Raw genomic sequence first — 14,231 nt, 5'->3', positions numbered from 1 at the left:
TCAGACCCAGAGCACAGAGCTAAAGAAAAATGAAGGCATAAATTGTTGGAACTTTGGACAGCTGAGATGATGTTTCTGTTAGGAACCAGTCCCTCTTCAGCTCCTACTACCAAAATCCCACCCAGATCTTATGTGTAATGAACTGTTTTCTTCTGAAGAACTGTTTCTTCTCAAAGGCTGCTATGTAAGTAGGGACTAACATAGATTGAAAACAAAAAATATGTCCTCAGGGCAGTGGTAACATGTCAGTGACTGCACTGACCTCTGTAGAGCAGGTTTACAAACTTCCTCAGCACTCAGTTGTTTACTAATAGGTGACCAGTCAGAAACAGACAAGTCTATTCATTAAGTACCAGGTGAGAAATCACACCCACTGAAAAACAGAAATTAAGATAATTCCTGTTAATAAGATCACTGTGATATAGAAGCACTTCAGCAATTTCCAAAAATCCTTGTGACTCTGGCATATCACAAATAATTTGGACAGTGCAGGTGATGCTGGAGGAATAGGTAAACACTTTTTAATGTTGCACAGATGCATGCATTTGTACTAAACTGACTATAATTCTCCATTTTGAATTCAAGATCTGATCTCAGCTTTATTTGTCACCTGGAATTATATGGTTTTATGTCTTTTTGGACAGTTGTGGAATTCATGCATTCTGAACTTGTAGAGTTTTACTGTCATCTCCCTTTCCTTAAAAATAGACTAATTAACAATGGGAAAATTAATATTTTTCAGTTATCTCAGTGATTGCCTGAAAGAGACAATAAAGTTGAGAGACTGCATGTTTGAGCATACAGCTTTTTATAATTGTCCAGATCTGCAATTCTGACTGTAAGTGATTAGAAATTTAGCAGTTGGTTTCAGAGCAGTTTCTGCATTGAAAGCCTTGAAATGTTAATAAAATATGATAGCAATATAATTTTGTAGGATACATAATTTGGGAAAATAAGGTTTTTGGTAGATATACCATCTCAATTTTAATAAACAATATGACGATTTATGCATAACCTTTATGGGAACTTCTGCTGACATTTGAGTCTGGAAGCCTACATATTTAGATATCTGGGATGTATTTCTACATCTATCTATATATGCACATCTATTTAAGACATATATATACAGTTATTATATGCTTCCTCACTGCCAGTTCTCAGTGTCAGATTATAAAAGCTATTTTCAATTATTTACAGTTCACAGAATACAAAAAATATTAATGTATTTCACAGGTATTTTGTATCTGGTCCTTTTAAAACCTTTTTTTTTAATAGATTTACGTAATCTTTTCCTTTGAAGATCCGCACACAAATGCAACTGAGGGAAAGGTGAGAAGATAACTTACCTTGTCTATTTTAACTCACTCGGTGAAAATAACTCCCCACCTGCAAAAATCCTGTTGCAGAATGTAGACCTTAATTGTTCCTCAGAGAAAAAGAAAAAATCCCATTCATCTGTAAAAAAATGAGGTTACATAAATGTGAGTAAAAGCAAGTTATGCAGAATGGACAAAGGCGAGTCAAGAGGATGGCAGGAGCTACAGAAGAAATGTGGCTGTTAACCAAGGACACATGAGGGGGAGCTGGGAAGTGGTTTGAGCCTGGACCAACTGAACTCGGAAGAAGTATAAACCAGAAACCAGGAAAATAACCAGAAAGCCCATAATACTAAGAATAAAAGTTCAGAAAATAGTGCACAGGAAAAAGACACAACACTAGACTGCCGAACTGTGTTTGCATTAGTATTTTTGTTTGGTTCAGGAATGTACTGTTAAAGCAAATCTGCCAATCCCCATTTATTAAACTTTCCTCACAAACTAAACATTGTTGTGCATTGCAAGCGATCTTGGAGCAGGTGAGATGGATTCCTTTTGCAGGTATATACTGAAAGATATGATCTAGTAGTGCACCCCATGCGTCCAAGCAAACCACTGACATTTGTGGATGCAAACCATTCTGCAACACTTCCCCACAGCCCTGGCACCAGTCCTGGTCCCTCTTCCATTTAACAGACCAGCAATTTAGCAATATGGCTTCTGGCATAAAAATTACAGTCTTTTCCCACCGCATCAAGGCTAATTGATCCTGTTGTCTAAGTTCTATTTATGGCACAGTGCCTTTGATTTCAGTCCCAAAATGCGTACTAAACTGCCAAGTTCTAAAACCATTTACAAAACACTTGCTCATTTTTTAATTCTGCTCACAACTATGAAAAAGGGAAAGGGAAGTTCCCACTATTGACTTTGCAGATTTATTGATTAAAGGATATTTCTTTTCTCTTTTAAATAAAGCAAGCATGCACTTGATACTAAAGGTAATTCTGCTACTGGTGGTTTAAGGATTCTGCAATGCAATGCAATTTACTTTTGTCCATTTAAAAACCTGAAATAATTTTCAAAGTATTTTAGTGGGAGAATATGCACCCTTGGTATTATGGTATATGTTCCTAACACTGAGCTAAAATACCAAACACCTGCAGATGTTCAGAGTGAACATATCCAACAATATTAAAAAACAAATAAAGAACCCAAATAAACAAAAGAATTTCGCAGTTTTAAAGGGGTTTTATTTTTTGAATGCCCTATTTGATTTTAATCCTTTTACACTGTGAAATCTAGGCACTGATTAGCGTAATTTATTTAGAAGTGTTATTGTACTCACTTCAGCAATTAATTTCATTACAAAATGTGGGGGGATGAATCAGGAATTTCAGTGGGGTTTAATAGTTCTTCCCTGCTTATATTCTCTAAATAAATATCGCAGCCATAGGCGGTAGATTCGTCACTTCACTCTGCAAAAAAACAGGTATGTTTTCTGGTTTCTTTTTTGTGCCAGACATAGTAAGGACTTTGGTGTCAAAGCTAGGCTTTTTATTATTTTAGTCTTGGCTATTACAGTTAAAAGACCCTGTGTTAAGTAGGAAAGGGAAACAGAACAAAACATCCTTTCCATACTTCCGTGACAGTTCTGTTATCACATCAATTGAGAGAACTCATATCTCATCATGTACTGCAATGCCTAAATTTTGAGGTTTTCTCAATTTAAAGGCATGTAGGAACATATCTCTTTCATTCCGTAAGTTAAATAGAAAAAGCCTCTTTGAACAAAAAACCAAAACAAACAAAAATACCCAACACAAAATGTTTACATATTTATGGGGGACAAATCTACAGAAGGCACCCTAATCTCAGAGAAGACAGAACTTGCACCTCATAATGAGTCTGATCCACATCACATGTGGTAGCCAGCAGTCTAAAGACAGGTTTTCTGTGGTCTTCAGGAGTACAAATCAACAGAACCATGTTTAAATTAGATCCGCCTTGCTGATTAAAATAGAGATTAATATTGATTAGAATAAAAGTTTTTGAATATGGTATTTTTTTAATGTAGTGCATAATAATTTTAAAGCAAAGGAATAATCTACTGAATAATTAAACTTTTAAAGGCTCTCAGAACTTCCTATACATGTGAAATCTTTAGAAGAAAATATTTATAGAAAATCACTGATCAGTCTAAAGAATCAAAGTAAAACAGCTGTTTACATAGAGTTACCATGTCTTATACTCTTGGTAAAATTGCATGAACTAAAAAAAAAATTCCACTGATACTTGGTAAAAAGAAAAAATATTAACCTGTAGTAATATAGCTGCATTGAGTTTTTAATGCACTTGGGAATGAGGAAGGCAGAGCATCAAATTATCTTGACTAAGAAAAATGTCTTGTATTTCATTTTAGCAAATCTATCTCTCCATGCAAGATTTTAGGAATACAAGGGCTGAAACTGTGATTTACATAACGTAAATTTAAATCAAGCAAAAAAATTAAATATACTGTACTAACACTAAGTGTAAATTAAAGAGCAATGGGATAGAGAATGGAGAGTTTCAGTGCAGTTCTGCCATTCTGCAGTTATTCAGGTGTTTAGCAGAAAAGGAAGAACAGAAAAATGTGAAAGGATAGTAATTCTTAGGGAGAAGAGACACCTATGGAGGAGCTAGGAGCAAAATAGTTATGACGTGCTCAGAGAAAGAGAGGCAGAAAACGTGGACTGTGGTCTAGAGTTGGTAAAGTCAGAAATAGAGCTGATGTAGAAACTCAGAGGGCAAGATTGACTTGGTGTTGAGATAAAGAATTATTTTTCAGTAATGGAAATCAAGTGACTAATGAAAATGTCCAATTTTTTTTCAGATAAGTGTAAACACTCAAAATTATGTACTTGCAGAAGGTGAAAAAAAATCACATTCATGCCCAGCTCTGATTGGAACATGGAGTTCAATCGTTAAAGCTAGAGGCTCTAAGATGTAAGTGCATGCAGAGTGGGACAAGAACCACACCATCTGGATATTTTTAGGAATATTTACATCTGTAGTGGTTTTCCCTGGCACCAAGCACAAAGTGTGATAAACAATGCACAGACTTCATCTAGAAGACCAGTCTGAGTGTGCATGGTCTTCAGCAGAACAAGCTAGGCCAGGAGCCTTTCTCAATGATTTGCATACTCAGTGAATCCATTTTCTAGTAGTCCATTACACCAAGAGTAATTGAAATGACTAAGAGAACTTCTGGGAGAGAAATTGAAAGTAGAATATATGGTCATGGACTGCCTGCATCAAGTATCTCTGAAGCAGCATTCTGTGAGCTCAGTATTTGGGCTGAGACTTCACAATGAAAACGAAACTGCTGTTGGGACAGGGGGTAAAGATAGAAAAGAACTATGACATAAAAACTCAGAATAGGTGAAAGGAGGGTTTACATTTAAAGGGGTGCAATAATAGTCATACATCACAAAGCAGAATAATGAAATATAGTATATGAGACATCACAATTGAGACAGCTATTAGAAAACAGTATATATAAAAAAACCCCAGAAAACTAGAAATAAATAGAATAGCAACAGATAAGCCATAGGGCTGAGAAATGCTCCTGTATTCTTTCTCTTACACTAAATGTTGTACAAAAGCTACATAGAGGTGTGTAACCTCCGTGTAATAAATCTATATGATGTATGTAATATATACAATATTAATGGTTAGCAGAGGCTGGTGAAGCACAAATATTGTGAGAAAGTGCAAATGTTATAATATTGTGCACAATACATGCACATGCACACTGTATTGATTCTTTCTTCTTGTTTTGTCTGGTAACATGTGGGCTTTAGTGGCATATGGGTGAGGTTAGTGAGACCACAAGTGCACAGTTTTCTACTGAAAAGGTGAGTGACTGTAACCAGAAGATGTAAAAGGAAATTCTGTTTTTTCTAGAAAATAAGGTACTGTGTTCTGCTCAGAGCTGTTCTTCTAAACATACAGAATGCTTTAATGTGTCATCATCACAGTCTCATTCTTTTTATAAGTTGGAGAGTATTAAAATATCTTCTATATTAAGCACTACTGAAAGTCAGCTATTCTAGCACACACTCTGTGAATAATAAAATCAGCATTCTTTTTTCAATTTTTTCACCCGTAATGCCGCGCTATGTATCTAGTATTTAATTGCTCTCCCCTTCTTCCTTTTCCTTTGTGCATACACATACAGGTATGCATTTTAATCTAGCCTTGGGTTAGCCAGATAGAGCATGGATGTAAACCCAAGGATACATCCAGAGGCAGTCTGGACATGATATCCATGACTTGGATTGTCCTGGCTTGTTCACTATCTTGCCATCACTACGGTAAGATACCAATTAAATGGGTCCTAAGGTGCTCCTTGGCCCAGTGCCACATGTCACATACCTGTATTGGTCTGTCAAAGGTTGTCTTGGCCACAGTGTGTAGTTGAGAAAATTCTTCCATTTGCTCCCTAAGAGGATAAAAGCCATAATTTCTTAAACTAAACTACTTTAAAAATACCTGACCTTCCTTACGAACTCCTTCTTTATGCATTACATTTAAATATGTGCTTCATAATTAGATATAATTTACTTGGAAAGACTGCAAGAATTCACATCAAAATTAACTCTTGAAAACAATTAAGTATTGTGAAAAACATTTCCCTTTTTGTTACTCAGACACTGTAACACTTCCTCATATGAGATTAAATGAGCAAATAACTTTTAGATATAAAGCCTGCAAGAGCTATGTGCTTGTTTGTAATGCTGGGAAGCACATTGTTATCTTCTGCAAAACTTTAATTTCCCTAGTTCTTTAATCACAGATGTGCATATTGGTCTAAATATCTTCCCTCTAAATCCAACAGCAATATTTCCCCTGAATTCCACAATGTGAATCAAGGACAATACTCATGCTTTCTTAAAAACAAGATAAACATGTAGCACTTGCTTTTTCATTTGTTAGTGGAGGTCTTTTTTTGCATTTTTCCTTTCTGTTAGAAGCTAAAAAAGAAATTGCTGGTGTCATACTCATAAAATATTCAAACTTTAGCTTATTTCTAGCAAGAAATTTACAGTTAAGAGGTCTTTATAATTAATTTGGACGATTTAGTTCCATGTGTCTAAAATGCACTTTTCAGTCAAGTTTTTTATTAAAACTAGTAAGAAAGTCTGTTAAGAATAATAAGAATTCACTAGAAGTAGTACTCACATGTAAGTCTCTAAATTTAAGTCATGTAATAGCTGGAGTCATAATTTGTCATTGACAATTGGAAACAAGGTTGATTATTACAAAATAACACCCAGTTTGGAGAGCACTTTGCTAGATGAAGTACTATAGAACTACCAAATTCAGAAAAGAAAATTAAGCCTCAGGAAAAATCTTATTTTTCAAAGAGTTCTTCAGACTTCTTCCCTGACTTGAAAGAATACTACATTCCAGTGTTAACAAAACTTTTGTTTGGGATTTTTTTGGGTTGGTTTTTTTTTTTTTTTTTTTGTTTTCTTTTTTTGGTAATTCATCAAATATTTCATATTTCTGTAAGAAAGATTTCCTATTTATACAAAAAAAAAATCTTTGTTGGGTACATTTTCATAATTCTAACTTTTTCTAATTTGTAGTAAAATGGGGTGACTAACATGTCAGGGCAGTTATAAAAAAAACAAGATTAGACAAAATGCAAATTGAATGTAACTTTAAATCTTAATATAAGTCTGCTTCTGTCAGTGTTTATATTTGCCACTTAGGTTCTTTTCACATATAAATAACATATAGTTGTTTGTAAGAATTTCCTACTCTATTCAAAGAAATGAGGGAAGGGGGAATGATAAAATGATTGAACTTTTATTACACTAGAAATTTTCCATTGAATTGTATTCATATTGAATTTCTCAGTATATTTTTTCCAGAAAGAAACCAATAAAACTTGGTTATTTTTGAAAAACATAAAATGAGCGTGACTTTGATTTTTTATACTTTGTAAAATCAGAGCTCTGTTTTTTAAACAACATAGGACAGCATAAAGACATAAAACAACATTAAGAAGAGAGAATAAGTGAACTAGAAATTTGCTCAATTTACCCTGTGGATACTATGTAAATCATGCTCATTTGGCCCAAAGAATTAAGCAACATTAATAAAAGAGTAAAATGTTGTACCAAGAAAACAGAATTACGCTCATAACATGGTATTAACAAACCCACATTATACCATGACTTATAGACAAGTGCATTCGTAATAGCTTCAATACAACTCAAAAGAATAAAGAAACAATACATAAAGTAGCTCATCAAATTATAGTTGAAAAATTAATTTAAAAATGGACAAAATAATAAAAATCACATATGACATGGTATTAATCTCAGGGCAGAATGTTTGTTGTATTCAAAGTGAGCAAGACAATTTAAAAATAATTATTTAAAACTGCAATAAATTATAGTTAACGAAACAAGAACTTGTTTCCTATGTACCAATGATATATCTAGAAAAAATAATTGCCGTCATTAACTAGAGTATATTTTCATTTTTTGCTTATTAAGGGACAGAAGATGTTGAAAGGTGGGTTTGATTTGATATGGACATTTATGCACAATAACAGTTAATATAAAAGCAGAACAGAAGGAGCACCCAGTTCATGCAAGGGCACTGTGTTTTTTCTGACTGTGATATTGAAATAGAATTATCACTCCATTGAGTTGAGTGAAGCTTTCCCTATTTATGGCAGATAAAGATTTGTGACAGTGATTCTTCCTTCCATGTATTTACTAGATACAGTTTTTCTTCAATTTTTTGTCTACTTACTGTTAATGAAGAATAGAATTGCTTACACTTTGTGCTTTTAAAGCAGTATAAACAAATAATAGAAAATTCCCAACTTCCCATAGTACTGCAATTCTCTGAGTAGTTTTTCCTTCCATTTCACCAGTGAGAAACAATTTTAGTGAGATACTTCCAAAGAAGTGTGTAATACATTGACGTATATATATCTATAAAAGCAACATGAAGCTCAATTGACAACATGCATAGCTTTTAACAAGAAGCTTGTTTTTTTCTTCCTTTTTTTTCATGGTACTTAGTCAGTCTAACCAGACATATAAGAACTTTGCCACATATTTTTCCTCGTCAATTAGCAGCAGGTTTGGGGTTTTTTTCACTGTTACACAGCTATTCTGCTATATCGTATTTGGCACCACGTATGATATAGTAATGGAGGCTTTTTATTCTGTAGGATTTTGTTTTGTTGGGTTTTGTTTTTTTTTTCTTAAGGGGGCTGTTTCCCAAGTTGTTATTTTAGTGCTATTTCAGAAACTTTTCAGTGAATTTTCACTCTTTAAAATCAGTTTATGCCTGGAGTAAAACACATCATCTCTTCTCCAAGCCCTTCAATTGCCTTGGTATTTGGCTTCAAATTAGGTTTCTGGCAAAATATAAAATCACAGCAGGAAACAAAAAAAGATCATGACTTTTATCAAATCAAGCTACAGATATCTCCTAAATAACCATCCATTCTCCAAGCAACCTGCTTTGAGGGTAGAAGGAGATAAATATTTGTACCTGAACGGAAGTAATTGCTCTGTTTGTTCTCCAGTCCTTCTCTTCATCTAAGTTTCAAGTCTTACAGTCCCTAGGACTTACCGTCCTGCCTCAAAGCAGAGGAGTCTTTCCTAATAAAATACTCATACTCTGCTTTTTAGGCAAAAGTATACCCTATTTGACTCTGCTGCAGACTGTTCCTGCAGACTTCACAGAACCACAGGATCATAGAAAGGTTGAGGTTTACTTGACTTGGTTAACTGGGCACCTCCATTCTTTAAAGAAAAACCAAAGTTTCATGGTAATGTTTCTCCTTTTCCATCCTACTGAGCAGCTTTCCTTTGGAGACAAATCAGAATTAATTCCCATTTGGGATCTACAAGATGTTTTGAAAATATCAGCTCTCCCGGATTTCTTAAACTTTTGAAAGGAGAAAGGAGACTGCCTGGCTTGCCTTCAGGGTCATATGCTTTGAAAAAGAATACAGAGAAGCATAGGCATGAAAAGCAGGTAGAAAAATTCGTTTGTTTCTGTAGAAATCTCTTTCAGTTTTTTTCACTCAGACATTTACTTCATCTTCCCCAGAAGGAAAGAGACCAAGCTACTTTGCTTGTAGGTGCTAAATAATGGCATTTCTACACTATACTTTGAGATATCACCCTATGGCTAAGTGAAAAATAAAACCCACCAAAAATATCAGTGAGAATGAAAAACCATGAATTTCAGTATATTTCCCTTGACTTGTATCCATCACTGTTGTAAACACTGGACTCTGCCTAGCAGGCTGCTGCTCCCTGAGAGCTCAACAAGGGTTACCTAGGGCCATGCGATCAGTCGCATCCTGCAGTCCATTTCGGGCAGCCCCGCAACCTGGCTCCGGCAGCCAGCAGCGTTACAATGCACTGGTGGTAAAGAAGGCAGAGAAGGGTCTCTCATGAGGGTTTGAGATGGCTTTAATCACATCTTGTCCCTGCGACGTTCAGAGGTAGAGAGACAACGAGGTCTGGGTGTGGGGTGGTTTTGTCAGGGGCCCTAGGGCGGTCCCTGGGCAGAGTTGGGGTACAGGAGCAAATAGGGAGAAACCAAGGGAGCGGCCAGGGCTAGGGCAGGGAACAGGGGGAACATCACAGAATCAGGGGGTTAACAGGCTATCTCACATCACCTTTCTCAGTCATGTACTACAGGATATTTCAGGATTCAGTCCATTACTTATAAAGGATCTCTCTCATCTCCAAACCTTGTTTTAGAGTCTCTGAAGGAAATGGATGACCATTTTTCTCTCAAAGAGTTTTTCAGTTACCTGAACAAATAAATTCTACACTATGTTACCCTGCTGCTAAATTTTACTAATTCCAGGTTTGTTGGCAGATAGAATTTGGGAAAGCAATGCCTTGACCTATAGTTCTCAAATTTTGTCCTGTGCTTTTTCCTTAAGAATTTGTAGTGAGTATTTTTTATGTTACTACTAGAGTCTCCTATAGGTCCGAGATCTGTTAGCTGTAATTTCTAGCAAGTAACTAAGTTTTCTTGGACCATTAAAACTTGTATCTTGAGATAAGGCCAGTAATGAATCAAAGCCATGCAATATAAACTGAATACCATATTTTTAAACTGTAAAAATTTTTAATCCCCAAAGAGCCCATTGTCTTAATTAAAGGACTTAAATAAAGTTATGATAATTGTGAAAGAAACAAATAAAAGGATTTCTATATCTACTGCATTTTATTTATTTTTTCCCCCACAAATAATTCAAAATAGCAATACCATCAACTACAGGTTTCCTGCCTCATGCAGCGTTACATTAATGCAATTTGCTAAATTGTTGCAATGCCCCGACAATAACAGCTGGGCAGATCAGTTGTGATGGTATAATAAGAACAGCAACAAGAGCTTCCTGCCTTCAACTGACAAATGCTATTAATCCTGTGACCCATCATTCCTCATATTTGAACACGACAAAAAAATCTTCACAGCCTAAAGTCATCATTTACCCATAGATGAGAAGCAGTCATTTCAGATAATGCGAAACTGCTATTTTGTTGTTCATCTCCATGCCTCTCAGCTCCTTATCCTTCTCTAAGGGATATCTTAAGCCACCCTTTTCATATCAGACTTCCATATGTACAAGTGATGTTGATTTACTTTAAGGAAAATAATGCCTGAATAGTCTCAAGCAGACCCCTAATCTCCAACTTGTCAGTGTTGCTGAAAACTTAATATGTAAAAAACAATTAGCACTTTTGGAGTATACTGATGTTGCAGGTCCATAACTGAAACATCTGATGAATTTTAGAGACATTATAAACTCATTTATTCATTTATCTCAGAAATTCTTTCTTTTCATGATATTGTTGTTCTCTGAAATACTGTCCAAGGTTAAAACAAATTGATTTCATGATTTGAAAATGCAATCTGTATCTTTGTTTTACAGTAATACAAGACACTCCATATAATCTGAATTAAAGGTTTGAATTTAAATAGAATGGATATGAACCTTGTTTCTGTGGAACTATGTAGTGATAGCCCCAAAATTTTAATATATATTCAGAGAATGTCCTTCAGCTATACAGCCATACAAGATACTATTAAAAAATCATTAATAAATTAAAAAAGTAAAAGGATTTTCCTCTCTTGCTTCTTATTGTACTTTTCAAATCAAAAGAAATAAAGAAAGGAATTGCAATGTTTCAGCTATTGAAGAAAGTAAAAATATTCTGGTTGTTTCTCCCTCTGTTTTTTTATGTAAAAAAAAATTGTCAGGCAAAAGAAACACAAAGATAAGGAAAATTCTCAGTGATACTGTCAAACTTGTAATTTCTGTTTTTGTCGTTTGCATGAGGAAGAACAATTTTAAACAGAAAGGAAGCTTCATAGATTTAAAGGAGAAAAGTTCCATTATTCTGTTAGACAAATCATTTGTAATGACTGTTCCATTTGTGAAACATAGAAGAACCAAAAGTAATCTTGTTAGATCCCCTAGGAAATCCATCCTGCATTATTTCTCATACAGTATTTACTAATATATTGTCAAATTGAATATCATGTGGCTTGATCAATGAGACTTTACTCTCATTCCCTTGGGAATTCAAAGAATAACAATAGATCTTATCGGTAGGATGTCTTGCTTTGTCATTCCCTTGCACATAATTACATTTACCATTTTACTTGTCAGTGCAGTTTCTCATAATTTGCCTTTACACGGCAATGAATACCTACCTCTCTGGAGATGTCTGTGTTAAAGTATCAATGTGTTCCTGCAAAAGCAATCCAAAGTTGTGTTGGGTTTCTGCTGTGGAATTGTGACACTTTGCATTGCAAGCTACTAACTTTATGTAATATAAACTCCACTACTGCTGCTCAGGGTAAAGAAAACAGAAAAAACATCACTGAAACAAATAAAGTACGTTCTGCTGAATAAAGATACAAATCACTCAAGTTATTGCTTTCTATAAAAAATTATCATTGGGACTGCAAAAATTGAAATTTTTAAAAGTGTTCTGAATTAAATGGATAAACACCTGGCCCCCCATCTTTTCCCTCATCTCATTCCAGTCTGAATGATTTTTTCCATTTGTGATGGGAAGATAAGAAATAAAAAACAACAGTTTCAAAATATGGGATTTTACAGTTTTATTTTTGGTTTGCTATTTTGAAATCATGTAGCAATTGTGAACATAAAGTGTTCCTGATTAAAAAAAGAAAGACCTTACAAATATCAAAAATCTGATCTCTTGTAATTTACACTATTTCCCCTTTAGAAAGAGCATTCAATGGGGCTGCACTACTATTCCTTTGAATATATTATTTTCAGCAGAAGAATCAAAAAATTAAATGCTCATACAGCATTGATTTAGTGATATGTAGCATACTTATGCAACACCACAGTGCTGTATTTTTAGTTGCTTTTTTCCCATGTTAAATATATACTTTCATAGTAAATTTCTTAACACAGCAGCTTGTTTTTAATATAATAATAAATCATGTTATGAGTCATTCTTGTTTCTAATCTTTGTGTAAGATTGCTGGGAAATCAGCAGTTGAATACATGCCACTTCTTCTAATGTACTAATACTTTTAAATTCTATTTAGCAGACATTAATTTTCATAATGTCATTTATTTTAGGGATCAGTCTGTCATGTATCTCCAAAATATGTCCAAAATCAGGTCTCCCATTTTGTCATGATTCATACATGCTCTTTTCGTCATGATGATCAGGCACTTGATGAGCTTTTTATGGAAAGGACTTCCAGTCTTTCCAACCTGTTTCCAATCCAACAAGCCCTTCCCACTCCATTTGTCTACTCATGCTTGCAGGAACATTAATTTCCGTGCAATATTGTTTATCCCCCAGCAGACAGGTGGTAGAATGAATTCATCATCTGAGAGTCAAGAGCAAAATGACTATTAATGCTGAGAGGATAACACAGGTAAACACCATGTTTTCAATGAAACTTCTGACCAACATGCATAGACATGCTGTGTGGCTGAGGTGAGCATTCAGATATACTGTAGGCAAGGGTGATAACAAACTGTTTTAAAGCACTTCTTTTTATAAATTTGGGGAATGGAGCCTTGGGATGGATGGAGCTGTGACTTTTTGAATGTTTTTTTTTCCAGACTCAAATTATCTGAAAATGTACATTCCTGGCAAAATCTTTTTGTGCTTGTCTTAAACTGGTTTCTTCTCCTTCATCTCCCTGTTTCCCAAATATTTTCCTCTTAATTTACATTTTTCCACTCAGAAACCAGTCTAAACTTCCATATTGCTTTGTGACTATTGTGGATCATAAACCTCCATTTGGAATAAGGACAAGGTGAAAAAAACCAAAAAAGACTTCATGAGGCAAAGAAAGTGAATTTTAGAGGAGAAAATGGAAACAGCATTAGCTGGGCTGGTTAAACATGACAGGGACAGCTTGAAGTCAAACATGGTGAAAATCATCACTAGAGCAGAATATATTTCCCCCATATCCCAATAAAGAGCCCTTGAAAGCTGAGTTATGTGCATCTCTGGAGCAACCAAACAGCTGTACCTCCTTTTCTCTTACTAAAAGGGATTTCAGGAAAAAGACAGTGTATTTCCCAACTACGTGACATGTTCGTTCTGGAAGTGTGAAGGTTTCCAATATCTTGTCCTATGTACTCCAGCCTCATGGGCACAGAGGTATAGTAAGTACCAAGAGGCATTAAGCAGGAATATTAGGGAAATAGAATCCAACCATGTATTTCTGTGATCTGCTATGCAAGGCTATTTTTTGACAGTGTTGTATGTTCTGCAAACATCCTTTGAGAACAAGTGGCAAAAAGGAAGGAAATTCTCCTTCAGATTCAGATACTTAAATGTAGATGCTTGTAATATCGGGCTCCAC

Source organism: Corvus moneduloides, chromosome 2 (assembly GCF_009650955.1).
Source record: "Corvus moneduloides isolate bCorMon1 chromosome 2, bCorMon1.pri, whole genome shotgun sequence".
Taxonomy (NCBI): domain Eukaryota; kingdom Metazoa; phylum Chordata; class Aves; order Passeriformes; family Corvidae; genus Corvus; species Corvus moneduloides.
The sequence above is the reverse complement of the archived record's forward strand: the minus strand, read 5'-3'. Positions refer to the sequence as shown.